This window comes from Canis lupus, chromosome 2, assembly GCF_003254725.2.
Source record: "Canis lupus dingo isolate Sandy chromosome 2, ASM325472v2, whole genome shotgun sequence".
Lineage (NCBI taxonomy): Eukaryota > Metazoa > Chordata > Mammalia > Carnivora > Canidae > Canis > Canis lupus.
In genome coordinates this window covers 37,971,534-37,987,107 of record NC_064244.1, presented here as the reverse complement: position 1 = coordinate 37,987,107, position 15,574 = coordinate 37,971,534, and positions in this window count along the sequence as shown.

Sequence of the window (15,574 nt, the reverse complement as noted above, 5' to 3'; positions counted from 1 at the left end):
ATATAAAAACCACTCTCAGCTGGTAAATAACTACAAAAGTGGGACCTGGGATAGATCAGGCTCACACATTACAGTTTGCTAATCCCCCAAAACTCCATAGTCTATGTTCAAAATTTTGTTAATTGTTGCAATAATATTCTTTATAGTTATTTTTCTTTTATGTGTAGAAATCAATCCAGGGTAATACATTGTATTTCGTTGTCATGCCTCTTTTTTTTATTTTAAGATTTTATTTATTCATTCATGAGACACACAGAGGCAGAAACATAGGCAGAGAGAGGGTCAGACTCCCTGCGATAAGCCTGATGCGACACTCAATCCCAGGACCCCAGGATCATCACCTAAGCCAAAGGCAGATGCTCAATCACTGAGCCACCCAGGCGCTCTGCTGACATGCCTCTTTTAAAATAGATAGTACTTCAGTTTTCTTTCTAGCCTTCATATATTTAAAATGCACATGCAAATTATTTTATAGATTATCCCTCTACTTGGATTGACCTGATGTTTCTTCATAATTAGATGAAGTTTACTCATTTTTTTTTCTTTTCTTTTCTTTTTTTTTTTTTTTTACAGAAGTACCACTGAAGAAACATTGCATCCTTCTCAAAGCATCATGACAGGAGGCACTTGATGTTGATTTATCTCACTGTTGGTTATATTGTTAGCTTTTGTCACTTGAGTAAAATGGTATCTACCAGATATTTTCATTGTAAAGCTACTATCTTTTCCCTTTGTAAACATATAGTAATTTGTTTGAGATTTTTAAAAATTATGTAAGTATCTTGGTTCCTTATCAAAATTATACCTATAAATTCCATCAAGTTTCCATTAATGATTTTTAAACTTTCAAATGTATCAGCTGTAATCCCACTATAAGAAAGAACTTTTCCTATTTGAGAATAAAATAATGTATTTATTTAATTAATGGGTTATAATACATTACCATAATTACTTATTTTGACATTTGAAGTATTCAAGATTTGAACACTGTATGCCCACTCAACCTGGCTTTTTGACATGTCTCATTACTTTTTGATAAAACAAGATATTTTGGGGTCATCTTATCCCATTCATGAAATCAGCCATTTTCCAAGAAGCCTTCTTCATTCTCTTTCATACAGAATGGCATGTAATGTGCTTAACAAGGTAACAATTTGCTTTGTTGATGAAGGTCATGTGAAACAGTAGCAAGCCATCTCTAACCTTCCCAGCCATGGTGATATTCCCACAGAATCCTGATGAGGAGTTTAAATTCCTAACCAGATCACTGAGCTATGACTCCATTCAGGATGTTGAGGTGGCAGTGTGGGATACCCAGACTGCCCATGCTAACCAACAACAACCAGGTGGCGGTGTATGTTGCCCATTGGGCAGTGTCAGAAGAGTCTATAAAGCAGATTTAAATTAAATTAAGCATCCCATAACATAATAGAAAAAAAATGTAGGAGGATTCTATAAAAATTCTATAAAATATTACTGATATTTCAAAGAAACAGAAAGATCTCAAAGACAATAAAACAAATGCCAATACTGAGATGATAAAGATGTTAGAATTGAGATGGATTGTAAAGAAGCAAACAAAAATATGCTTCCATAAGCAATTGTAAACATGCTTGAAAGTAATGGTAAAATAGTCTAAGAAAAAAATAAAAGAAGGAAATGAAAAACATAATTTAGAACTTCAAAGTAAAATAATCAAACTAAAAACTTATAGACGAGCTCAATAGCCAAATAGACCAGAGGGAACCATCAGTGAATTCCAAGAAAGAACAGAAATTATCCAATCAATACAACAGAGAGATAATATACTAAAATCAATGAATACAGTGCCAGAGACCTGTAGGACTATTGCAGAACATCTAACATTTGTGTTGCAGGAGTTCCAAAAATAACAGAGAAAGAGACGGGGGCTAAAAAAATATTCAAAGAAATAAAGAAAACAATGACTGAAATTTTTCCAAGCTTGGAAGAAACAACAACAACAACAACAACAACAACAACAAAAAAAAAAAACAGAAACAATGAAGTGAGCAAATCCACAGAAAATACTCAATAAAAGATCATTCAATGAGTAAACATCTACTGATACTCCAAGGCTTAACAAAATCTGAGTAGATCGGTTAATGATTATCTAATGTAAGGAGTCCATAGTAGGTCCACTGGCCACTTTTATGGCAGATTCCAACAACCTCCAGCCGGGAGAGAGGGCTTTCATGGTTTCAAATATGGATTTATGTACGAGGATTCCCTTGGGGTTCTCTTGGTCAGAGACTATAAGCTGTAAAGATTCTCAGAGCACAATGCATATCACATTTAATACTCAATTGTCATACATTACAAGTCCAAGGTTTCTGATAATGATTGTTGTAAAGCTAAACAGAGTTTGACAATTTACTTGTAATATCCCTTCAGAATGAGAAGCCCTGGGTGTCATTGTTTGACCCTTGAATGACTCTCCCTGGAATTTTAATTACCAGATTGATGCCCAATGTGATAGGCCTCACTTTAATTAAAAGATTGATGTCCAAGGAGATAAGGGTGAGGATGTACACAAACTATTCTTTGGGAAAATGGTGACAATGGAAGGAACAAAGGGAAAAATAAGAGCAGATATTGCAAAATAAGTAATGTCTATAATGGTTGTTAAGAATATCAGTCATATCGTAATTTCAAAATTTTTCATTCTGTGTGTATTCTTGTACCATCTCCCAGGTGGTGGTCACCAGTATAGAATGAATAAATGAAAATATTACTAAAGGCTCTCAGTTCCAATACTCCCTTGAGAGTGAGAGGTAGGCAGGGAGCCACTGCATTAAACATGTGGGAGATGGGATGCCTGGGTGGCTCAACAGTTGAGAGTCTGCCTTCGGCTCAGGGCATGATCCCAGGATCTGGGATCCAGTCCCATATCTGGATCCGGGATCCAGTCCCACATCAGGCTCCCTGTAGGGAGCATGCTTCTCCCTCTGCCTGTGTCTCTGCCTCTCTCTGTGTGTCTCTTATGAAATAAAAATAAATAAAATCTAAAAAAAAAAAAAAACTTGGGAGAAAAAATGGTGGGGGGAGGATGAGGTTAGCCTGTGTACATTCTGCCCTTATCTAGGACATTGAGGAAATCCATAGGATACTCCCAATAGCACCATTATTCTCAGGGACTCTATAGACATTAGTATTATGGTGGAAAATTACACTCCTTAGGGGAGTTATTTCTGTCCATTCATTGAGCATGACTAACAGAAAAGTTATATAAAGAATATTATCAGCTAATCTAAAGCTTCTTAATTCCCCTTGGTCATTAGACATCTGCCTTTTTGGCACTAAATAATCTGCTAATAGATGGAAAGCACATTAATTTTTGAAGGAAAAGTATATCTTTCAGGTATGTCTTTCAATTTTCCCATAATAAACACAAAATATAGTACTCTGTATGAAGTACAGAGGATGTGGAATTTGATTTCACTGCCCAAGCTCTTAAACACTATGCAGGGACATAGACTTCATGATCAAGAAAAGGTTTTAAAGTTACTAGATGGGGTCTGGCCAAGATGTCTTTGAATACAAAATAAGGAGTCTGTATTTTATTCTCCGGACATTTAGGAATCATTGAAAATGTTAAGCAAAGATGTGGCATCATTACAATGATGCTGTAGGAGGTGGTGCCTAGTGGCTCAGTCAGTTGAGCATCAGACTTTTAATTTTGGCTCAGGTCATGATCTCATAGATTATAGGATCAAGCTCTACCTCAGGCTCCATGCTCAGTGGAGAGTGTTTAAATATTCTCTTCCTCTGCCCCTCATGCCCACTCACAAGTGTTTTCTCTGGGAGAAAGAAAAGAAAAAAGAAAAGAAAAGAAAAGAAAAGAAAAGAAAAGAAAAGAAAAGAAAAGAAAAGAAAAGAAAAGAAAAGAAAAGAAAAGAAAAGAAAGAAAAGAAAAGAGAAGAGAAGAGAAGAGAAGAGAAAAGAAGAGAAAAGAGAGAAAAGAAGAGAAAAGAAGAGAAAGAAGAGAAAAGAAGAGAAAGAAAAGAAAGAAAAGAAAAGAAAGAAAAGAAAAAAAGAAAAGAAAGAAAGAAAGAAAGAAAGAAAGAAAGAAAGAAAGAAAGAAAGAAAGAAAGAAAGAAAAGAAGCTGTAGGAAGATTAATGTGAAGGTAGTGCATGGAACAGACTGAAGAGGAAGACATATTCAAAACCATATTGTATCTACCATTTATTAGGTACCTATTTCATACCAGTCACATTATCTGGCTTAATTAATGATACAAGGCCTGAAACACACATGATAATAATAATAATAATAACAGGATTTAAGCTAAATGGACAAGCATAGAGAATATACAGTAAATAAAATCAGCAGACATAGCAATTGATTAGCAATGAGAATCAGAATGTGATACCCAGAAAGTTCTCAAAAAGATTTACAATAGCTCATTCTTCGTACCTATAACATGAAGAAAAGGGTGATTATGGCAAGACTGAAAAACACTGGTAAAACAGGACGCCAAGCTGTGAAATAATCAGCCCTATCTCCTGACAAAGTCCATTATGCAATGAAACCAGTGTTGGGTCAGCACAAATAAATCTATTTTATAGTTTCAGTCAGCTTCATTCACAACATAGGAGCATAGCCTACGCTTCCTCTAACAACAAACAGCATCTATTGAGAGCTCACACTGTGTATAGTCCCAAACCTGTTGCTTTATATCTATTCTAATAAAATACCCAGCATCAAGTATCACATCTTCATTGTGGAAAAAAAGTACACATATTTAATAATTTATATAGCACCATGAGAATATCTGTATAAAACTTCAGAGCTCACCTCAAATTCCCTCAAAGAGATCCTTTCTTCTTGGATCTACACATGAATTTCGCAGCACTGAGGCTTTGAACAAAAATGTTCAAAATTCCAAAACTTCATGAATAACTTTGATGTAAAAGATTTTTGAAGCCCACTGAGCTGAACATGTTAAAGATTTCATTTACTATTTCCATTTTAAGATTGTTCTTAATTTACTGAAAATGCTAGCATGATGTTAGTCTCTAGAAATTAAACTAATTCTCCATGGATTGTTTTCTTTGCCCATGCTATCCTCAGTACCAGCTCTTCCCATTATAATGTGGCACCTCCCCTACCCAACTGTTACCAAGGATTGAAAGTGTACACAACAAAATGCATTTCAAGTGAGAAATTCACATCTGAACTAAGGTCAGGAAGAAGAGATGGGGGATCCCTGGGTGGCGCAGCGGTTTGGCGCCTGCCTTTGGCCCAGGGCGCGATCCTGGAGACCCGGGATCGAATCCCACGTCAGGCTCCCGGTGCATGGAGCCTGCTTCTCCCTCTGCCTATGTCTCTGCCTCTCTCTCTCTCTCTGTGTGACTATCATAAATAAATAAAAATTAAAAAAAAAAAAAAGGAAGAAGAGATGTCTCTGATGAAGGGCTATATATTGATTATGGCAGGGGGTGGTTATTTGGCTTGATTAGAAAGAAGAGTGGTGGAAAAAAATGGCATGAAAAGGAAATGTTTCTATTTAACTGTGAAGTATTATTTATTAACTATATTCCACAGCTGAATATTTAGTACTTACATATCACTTTGGGGGCCTGTATGACCTATTTATGATTTGGAAGACATCAAAAAATTGGTTTTACAGTACACTGCCTTTTGTATGGTTATATCAGCTAGTTAATTTTACATAGAGGAATGATCAACTGAGAAAAAGCACTTTTTAAAAATTAATTTATTTTTTAAAAGATTGTATTTATTCCCTTGACAGAGAGAGTGAGCACAAAAACAGGGGGAGTGGCAGGCAGAGGGAGAAGGAGAAGCAGGCTCCCCTCACAGCAGGGAGCACCATGCCAGGTTCCATCCCAGGACCCTGAGATCATGACCTGAGCTGAAGGCAAATGCTTAACTGACTGAGCTACCCGGGTGCCCCGAGTGATGACACTTCACAATATCTAAATGCCTTGTGTTTCAGCTATCACCCACCATGCACTTGTGAGCAAAGCTGTAGCTGTGCCAAGTACTAGATATACCAACCCAAATAAGACAAGTCTTTTCCTTCAAGACACTTATGGATTTATACATGGTTAGTGGGTGGTAGGAGGGACAAGTAAACCTCTTGAATACAGTATTATAAAAGGATATTGCTGGGGAAGCATACAAAAGGGATATAAAATCACATTTGGGGCATCAGGGACATTTCCCAGGAGAGATGTTCGATTCAAGTTTTAAGGAACCAAAGTAATGAAAGAGTTGGCAGCGAGCATGCAAAGCAGAGGGGAAACTTCCTCATTTTGAAGACTACTAACATCTTGAAATAAGATAAACCCAACTACTCAAAGGCTTTCTAAACTCTCACGATGACTCTCATTTTGATAAGTTTTGGATGAACCCCATCCCTGCCACTGCCACCTTCAAAGAGAATTCAAGAACGCTTCCAAGAATAATTAACTGTCACAAGAGCAAAGGGGCTCTGCTTACCAGTCTATCCAAAGGAAACACCCCCTCATCACAACCATTCTCCATTAAACTCTTTCCCTTTAATTTTCTGTGCAGCACATATCACATTCTGTTCCTACTTTAATGACTTATTGTTTAACTATGCCCACCAGAAGTATGTCCAAAAAAGCAAGGACTGAGTCTACCTTGTTCCCTTCTATATCCCCAATGTCTGGAACAGCCCCTGTATATATAAGCAGCTCAAGAGATGCTTGTCAAGTAAATTGATGGTTGCCTTCTGTACCAACTGGAACAAAGGTTAGGAACATCTGGTGTACTTCTGCCCTGGCATTTCTAGTAGCAGATTAATAGACCACATTCCTTGATTTTAGCGAATACTGAACCATAAAACACCACCAAGGCATCTATACCGTCACATTACAAGTTTATTGCAGTGCAAGTATTTAACAAAATCATTGTCACTGTGTTAAATAGTTTTATGATAGCTATCCACAAATCCTGAGCAAATATTGTAAGTCTCAGTTGATGAGCTTTGTTCATAAAGATATATTTTATATGCTTACCTCTCTTCCACTAGAACAAATAATACAAAGGAAAACCAACTCAATTTTTCAAGTATTTGTTGGGTAGTTACTATGCGGCAAAGCTTTTGGGTAAAAGGATTTAGTAATTACTCTGTGATTTAAGGGCTGTGTATGTAATCTGTATCTTTTGAAAAGAGTCAGTATAAATAAAACGCATTTTCATTTGTAGACCTGACTCATGATACAAGAACGGATTACAACTCAAGCTACCTAATAATCAATTTTGAATTGTCTAAGTATTTCCATCTTCCTACATGGTATTTCAGCCATAATCACAGTAGTAAAAATTCTAACCATGGTTAAAATTTATCAAGGTTCACAGCAGGCCAGACCTTGCATATATATAGCATTCCCGTTATCCCAGGGGTGTGTAGGTGCTACCATCATCTCTGTTCACTTTTACAAGACTGGAGCATAGAAATGCTTGTTCTTCAAAGTCAGAACTTTCCAGTATTGGGACCTGTAAATATCTGATCATGGAGTTTAAGTTTCTAGTCTTTACATCATAAAGAACTATCATACTCAACGTTTTTCTTTGCAAACTAAAAAAAATCTACTCATTTAGTTTTGTATCTAGTTGGTTTATAATTTATATTAATCTCTTTCATTAAGAGAAGATTACACTGAGGCACCTGGGCAGTGCAGTGGGTTAAGCCCCCAACTCTTTGTTTCGGCCTAAGTCCTGATCTCAGGATTATGAGATCGAGCCCTGTGTTCAGCTCCATGCTTGCTGTAGAGTCTTCTTGAGATTCTCTCTCTCCCTGCTCCTGTCCCTGTGCTCTCTCTCTCAAATAAATAAATCTTAAAAAGAGAGAGAGAGAGAGAGAGAGAGAAGCTTGTCTACTTTATCATAGACTTAAATGCACAAAGAATCCTTGCAAATTCATTTGCTATTGAGCTGGAATTTTGCTTTCATTTCTGAGGTTCCTGTGGGGACCTCTGAAGACACAGTGAAAGTAAAAATGATAGACATCAAAGCAATTAAAGATCAAAGTCCTGCTTATACTCCTCTCTTGACTTTTCATAGCCAGCGCTTGCTAACATACTCATATCACCTTATGACTGAGTTAATGTGAGACGGCGTAATGTGTTGTTTTCTTCTATGTGTTAAGCTATCCTCTCAGACTAGGTGAAAACACTGTTAACACACTTAATACTTTCATTTTCCCTTCCTTTCAGGCTCTAGTGATATATCATAAGAATAATAAAGTGATAGTGAGATCAATAATCCCCAACTGATCTGGCTTTGAACTAAAATCTATTTGTTAAAGAGGCCTTTGTGCAAAGTGAACCGTTCAAAGACACTAGCCCTACACAGACCTTTGTTCAATGGCAGCCCTGCTTATCAACCATCTGTCTGGCCTAGGGCATACTTATTCTTCATGGTCCTCAATTTCTCCTAGTAAAAAAAGTAAATAAATAAAAGAATAAAAAATTATACTTCTATTAAAATAAACAAAAAAGAAGTGCTGACACCTACTCCTCAACTTTTTTTTTTTTTTTTTTAATGAAATAACATGGAAACAAAGTCTTGGCCAGGAAATGTGCACTTACCTAACAGTAATACACTATGATGGCACAGCCAAAACAAACTTAGAATGAATCTTTAGGGTAAACTTTCCTTTACCCTTCACCCTGGAGTTAGCCCAACTGAACTATTATTGAAAAGAGGAAAGGAGGTTGAGAATTCAATGAAATTAGGTCTTTTCCTGTAAGACTCTGATCCCTCCTATATTCACCACTGTAGCTCCAGCTGGAAGATTTAGTCTCCTTAGTCCTATCTTCTTGTCTAGGCACAAATCTGACCAAGGGACAAAACCAGAGAACAAATCGAAAGAAGGCTCTTTTGCTTGGGCTTTGAACCAACCATCAACCATCATCCACCCATCTACCTATCCATCCATTCTTGGCAATCAAGAGCTTTACCCAATGGTGATGAAGGACAGATGCCTAAATCCCTGTACTGCTGCCATAAGCTACTTGACTAGTGATTCAGGGGGAGCAGTGCCAACTTTGGGCACCAAGATTCCCAGAATCTCTGAAGTTTCCCTTGGGTATAGCATATTCAAAAGCCACCCAGGAAATATTTGTTTATTGTTTTCCTTAAAGGATGATAACTTGATTGTATTTTGTGTGTATGTGGCATTAGGAGATAAACTATTCAGTCCTATGAATTTCTTTATTAAAAAATAACTTTGAACAAATCTTATTAAAAGCTTATTTAGAGAAGAAGAAAAAAATCTCCCTGTGGGCACAGCCCATGTGGAAATAAACTAGAAAAAAATATTAAGACATTTTATATCAGCTTCTCTTATACGTTTCAAATATTTCATGTTCATTTCTTTTAATCATACTCTTCTTTCAAAAAAGTTAGCCAACAGTGCTATCTCTACCAGAACAGGGAACATTATCTGGTTTTGCAGCCTGTACTAAAGTTAACAGTGCTGGTGTATCAGAAAGAGTAAGTAGCTGGGCCTTATTTATATATGCAAATATAAGAAGTTGTTTGGGTTCCTCAGCAGTGTGGCCACAAGCTCTCCATCTCTGCTTCCAGATCCAAAATGCTGCAAGGAAATGTGATCCAAATCTAAAAGCACAAGTAACAGAGAAGCCAGATGACTGTGCTACAGTTGGGAGACAAAGATTTTGCTTACAAATCAACACCAGGTTTTAAGTAGTGACTTCTTTACACAGCCACATTAATTTCGCTAGCTGTGTGCTCTCCAGTGGCTGCCTTTTTATGACCCAATAACTTAGTTAAAAATTTATGTTTTATCCATTTTTTACATTTTCAGTCCAAGTAATCATCTAGGAGACAAATGTGCTTCCCCAAAGTACATGAATGCAACTATACTCAAATGCCCTTGAACTAATACTAACTAGGAAAACATGCCATCAGTTGATGCTAATCATTCCAAGTTCACTAACCCATGTGCTATGTACAGTAAGCTGAGCTTACCCCGGAAAGCCTTCAGTGTTTCACTCAAGCTGATCTCACCCGCTCTGTGTTCTGATAGCAACTTTGCTTGGAGTTTCAATGCATGAAAAGTGATGAAAAAGATGAGTATATAAAGGTCTAACCCTACTCATACTAAGCTGATGTCTATCAAAATGCCTCACTCTTTCCCATGCTACAAAGAACTTGCAGTCAGAAATTCCACTAAAACACTAAATTCCACCCCAAAAAAAGAAAACCTCAGAACTCTAATAACTTGATTATAGAGTTTGATTTAATCTATTTTGTATCCCTAATTTTTAAACTTTGCTCTGTGATATATAGAAGTTTATGCTGTGTCCGTTGGGTGAACAAATGGTAGCCTTGCTTGAGACTTTCTCCCTCTTCTTCTGCCTCTCCTTCCACGATCTCTCTCTCAAATAATAAATCTTTTATTTTTTTAAATTTTACTTAAATTCAACTAATTAGCATGTAATATATTATTGGTTTCAGAGGTAGAGGTCAGTGATTCATCAGTCTCATATAACACCCAGTGCTCATTACATCCCATGCCCTCCTTAATGCTCACAACCCAGTCACCCCATCCACCCACCCAACTCCCCTCCAGCGACTGTCAGTTTGTTTCCTAGAAGAGTCTGTTATGGTTTGTCTCCCTTCCTGACTTCATCTTGTTTTATTTTTTTCCTCTCTTCCCCTATGATCCTGTGTTTTGTTTCTCAAATTCCACATTTAAGTGAGATCATATAATTGTCTCTAATTGACTTATTTCCCTTAGTGTAATATTCTCTAGTTCTATTCACGTTGTTGCAAATAGCAAGATTTCTTTTTTTTTTTATGGCTGAGTAGTAGTCTAGTGTGTGTGTGTGTGTGTGTGTGTGTGTGTGTGTATATATATATCACGCCTTCTATATCTATTCATGTGTTGATGGACATCTGGGCTCTTTCCATAGGTTGGTTATTGTGGACACTGCTGCTATAAACACTGGGGTGCAGGTGCCCCTTCAGATCACTACATTTGTATCTTTGGGGTCAACACCCAATAGTCCCATTGCTGGGTCATAGAGTAGCTCTATTTTCAATTTTTTGAGGAAACTCCAGCCTGTTTTCCAGAGTGGTTGCACCAGCTTGCATTCCCACCAACAGTGTACTACTAGGGTTCCCCTTTTTCTACATCCTTGCCTATATCTATTGTTTCCTGAGTTGTTCATTTTAGCCATTCTGACTGGTGAGAGGTGATATCTTATTGTGGTTTGTACTTGTATTTCCCTGATGCTGAGTGATATGAAGCATTTTTTCATGTGTCTGTTGGCCATTTGTATTTCTTTGGAGAAATGTCTATTCACGTCTTCTGCCCATTTGATTGAATCATTTGTTCTTTGGGTATTGTATTTGATAAGTTCTTTATAGATTTTGGATACTAGCTTTATCTGATATGTTATTTACAAATATCATCTTTTGGGTTTGTTAACTGTTTCATTTACAAACGTTTTTTAACTTGATAAAGACCCAATAGTTCATTTTTGCCCTTGTTTCCCTTGCCTTTGGAGACATTTCTAGCAAGAAGTTGTTGCAGCCAAGGTCAGAGAGGTTGCTTCCTGTGTTCTCCTCTAGGATTTGGAGAGAAATAACATTTAGGTCTTTTAACCATTTTGAGTCTGTTTTTGTGTATGGTGTGAGGAAGTGGTCCAGTTTCATTCTTCGGCATGTGGCTGTTCAATTATCCCAAAACCATTTGTTGAGGAGACTTTTTGTCCATTGGATATTCTTTCCTGCTTTGTCGAAGATTAGTTGACCATAGAGTTGAGGGTCCAGATCTGGGTTCCCTATTCTGTTCCACTGATTTATGTGTCTGTTTTTGTGCCAGTACCATACTGTCCTGATGATCCCAGCTTTGTAATACAGCTTGAAGTCAGACATTGTGATGCCCCCAACTATGGTTTTCTTTTTCAACATTCCTTTGACTATTTGGGTTCTTTTTTGGTTCCATAATAAATAAATCTTTTAAACACAAAAGCTAAGATATAGACACTTTAAATCACCAATATATAGATATAGTAACTTATTATGTTAAGAATTAAGTAAAAATGATAAATAAAATTCTACTAGAAAGTCTCCCCACTACCTTCACTTCTGTCCCAGGGCCTTGGCTCACACTCTTCCTCTGTATGAAAGGAATTTCCTCCTCCTTCTGCCCTCTCTGATTCAACTCAAAGCCACTTATTCCACAAATTTTCTCTGCTTATTCTAGATTTTGTTGAGACTTTTTTCCTCAAGAATCTGTTTGCTTTCATGAGGTCCTCATACACTTATTGATCTTTTTAGTTCAATTTAGAATTTGCTCAGGTGCTGTATCTACTTCGTTATTCTCTAACCTAGGAGAAGTTTAAGTAACTACATCAGAAAACCAAAGGACTAAAAGCAAGAATGGATGAGAAGGAGGATAAAGGTAATGTAACCTTTCTTTCATTTTGTTTTTTATACTAGCACCCTGCAGCTATTTAATAAAACCAGCTACTTGAGGTGATAAATTACTTGCAAATTATATCAACCCTAAATTGCTTCTCAAAGATTCTAGCTGATGAAGGAAGCAATGTTTTATGAAGATTTAAAATGGTGACTTGGCAAAGGAACTCAACTCACATTGATGCATCCCAGAAATGACAGTTTTGGTGGCAGAGACTGAGAAATGAGGTAAATGTCCCAAATACATAGCTTGTCACTTTGTGTACCTGTGCTGCCTGAGTTAGCTGCAACATAAAATGTTTGATGGTCAAAGATATTTAACCTTCATTACTGCTTGGAGGATCATTCACCAGTATTGTTTAGGCTAAAGGAAAAAAAAAAAACAGTTCCATGCAGATGGTTTCTGATCACAGTATTTAGTGGGCTTTTGCTATTTTAATGCCATGTCAAAATATTCCAAGGAGAAAGAAGAGGCAAGAAGTGAATATATCAGTCTCACTCAGTCACATAGCCTCTTTTTTCCAGGAGGATAGTCTGGTAAAAATTGCCGATTTGGTTCTATTGAAACCAAAACCACCATCACATGACATCTCTGTTTTAAAATGAAATGTAGTCACTGTGCCAGTAAAATATAAGAATGAATGATTTTTTTTTAATTTTATTTATTTATGATAGTCACACAGAGAGAGAGAGAGAGAGAGAGGCAGAGACACAGGCAGAGGGAGAAGCAGGCTCCATGCACCGGGAGCCTGACGTGGGATTCGATCCCGGGTCTCCAGGATCGTGCCCTGGGCCAAAGGCAGGCGCCAAACCGCTGCGCCACCCAGGGATCCCAAGAATGAATGATTTTGCTCCGGAATCAAATAGCACAAATACTTGTCCCGCTCTTGCTCTGGCTTCTGCCTTTTTGGCACAGTTCCTCCTATTGAACAAAGTATTCAGCTATGTCTCAGGTAAAAGGATTGAGTTGCCAGAGCTTGATTCAGACCAGTGCAAGGATATATGTCTATCTTCTTGAAAGTCTTTATCAACAAAACATTTCGGATTTCCTGGAGGCCCTTCAAGACTAAGTAGCTGGTTTCATCAGAAACTGCCTGGCTCTTACATGGAAGGGTGGTTTTTCACGCTTGGGCATCTGGTATGAAAACAGATAATTCCCTAGGGAAAGCACCTGCCTGATACAGCACAGATCCCCAAGGATCAGCTTTATAAAGTAAAGCAAAAAGCTCTATTTCTGTATAGAGCTGTTTTGCTGCTAGGGCTTCGCAGAAATGCAGCTGAAATCCCAGAGATGTCCAACATTCGCAAGTATTATAATCCTAAATTGCTTAGTTTCACCAATCCATTGCAATTGACTCAATCAATAATTATTTTAGAATGTCTACTACTAGAGCCATTCATTTTGTTAGACACTCCAGCAATGCGGTGGGTATCAAAAAACAAAATATCTGTTCAGGAGGTTATATCCTGGCAGGATGTAAATGTACAAATCAGGTTCTTCTACATTAGTAGAAGTGCTCTAAAGGAAACAGAGTATGAGATACTATAAAACATGGCATGCAGAGAGGCTACATTAAACTGACTGACACAAAATGTTCTCTATGGGGATTACATTTCAACGTGGCTTGAAGAATGAGAATGCATCAGATACAAAGATATGCAAATAAAGCAGAAGAGGGAACTAGGATTGGGCAGAACTAAGGTGGGAGCATTTGCACAGATTTGAGGACCTTCAGGAAGTCATGAGAGAAGAGCATGACAACTTATAGAGATATACAGGGACCACATAGATCTGTTAAGAAGTCTAGATTTTCACCCCTTAGAGCACTGAGAAACAAAGGGTACTTTAGGTCACTAATGACAAATGATTTTCAATGCTTTTTCATATGCTTATTGGTCATTCATACGTACTCTTCTGTTATGTCTACATTTAAGGCTTTTGCCTGTTTTTATTATTGTCATTTTACTGTTAATTTTTAAGAGTTCCTCATACATCCTGAACATAGTATTTTGTTCAATTTTTGTATTTTGATTATTCTTTCCCGTTTTATAGCCAGCCTACCATTTTCATAATGGTGTCTTTTGATGAATATTCATCTTTAATGATATCAAATTTAAAAATTTTACATTTTGTGGTTAATGATTTTTTTCCTATAAAATAAATCTATATTGACCATAATGTCACAAACGTATTTTCCACTGCTTTGTTCTAAGTAGTTTTGTTTCTAGTTGTTACCTTTAAAGCCTATGATCCATCAAAAAAAATATTTTTTTTGTATGGAGTGTGGTAGAGCTCTAATTTTTATTTTCTTTCTACATTCCTATTATTCAGTTATGATGCCACCATTTGTTAAAAACAAAACAAAATAAAACCTCTATAGTTCCCACTGAATTCACTTAGCATGCTTCCACCATATGTATTCCTTTGTTACTTTACTATTCCTCTATTTGATTATCTTTATGCCAATAATGTACTATATTAATCAACATATCTTTATTTTGTCTTGAAATCAGAAATAAGTTCTTTAACTTCTTTCTTCATTTGTAAGATTGTTTTGACTATTCTATGTAAACTTTATATTTCCATGCATATTCTAGAATCAACTTGTCAATTTCTCAATAAAAACCTTGCATGCATTTTGACCGAGATTACATTGATACCACATATCAGTTTGGGGAAAATGAACATCTTAGTAACATTAGATTTTTCAATTCATTAACAGAAAATAACTCTCTAATTCTCTACTTTTGTTTCTCTCAAAAAATATCTTATTGTATTGTATTTATTTCTAGGTATATAATTGTATTATATTTCTATGTGCATAATTTTGATATAATCATAAAATTTCAAATTCATTTCCCAATTGCTTAATTCTGGTATAGTGAATACCATATTTTTATCTATTGATCTAGCTTTCTGTGACTTTTCTTAAATCCACTTATCATTACCAGAAATTTTTGTACATTCCATAGGATTTTCTCTGTATATAATCATGTCATCTGTGAATTATGTGAAATAATAAAAAATTTTTTCTTTTTATCTTTTTTAAGACTTTATTTTTGTTTATTGAGACACACACAGAGAGAAAGAGAGAGAGAGAGAGGCA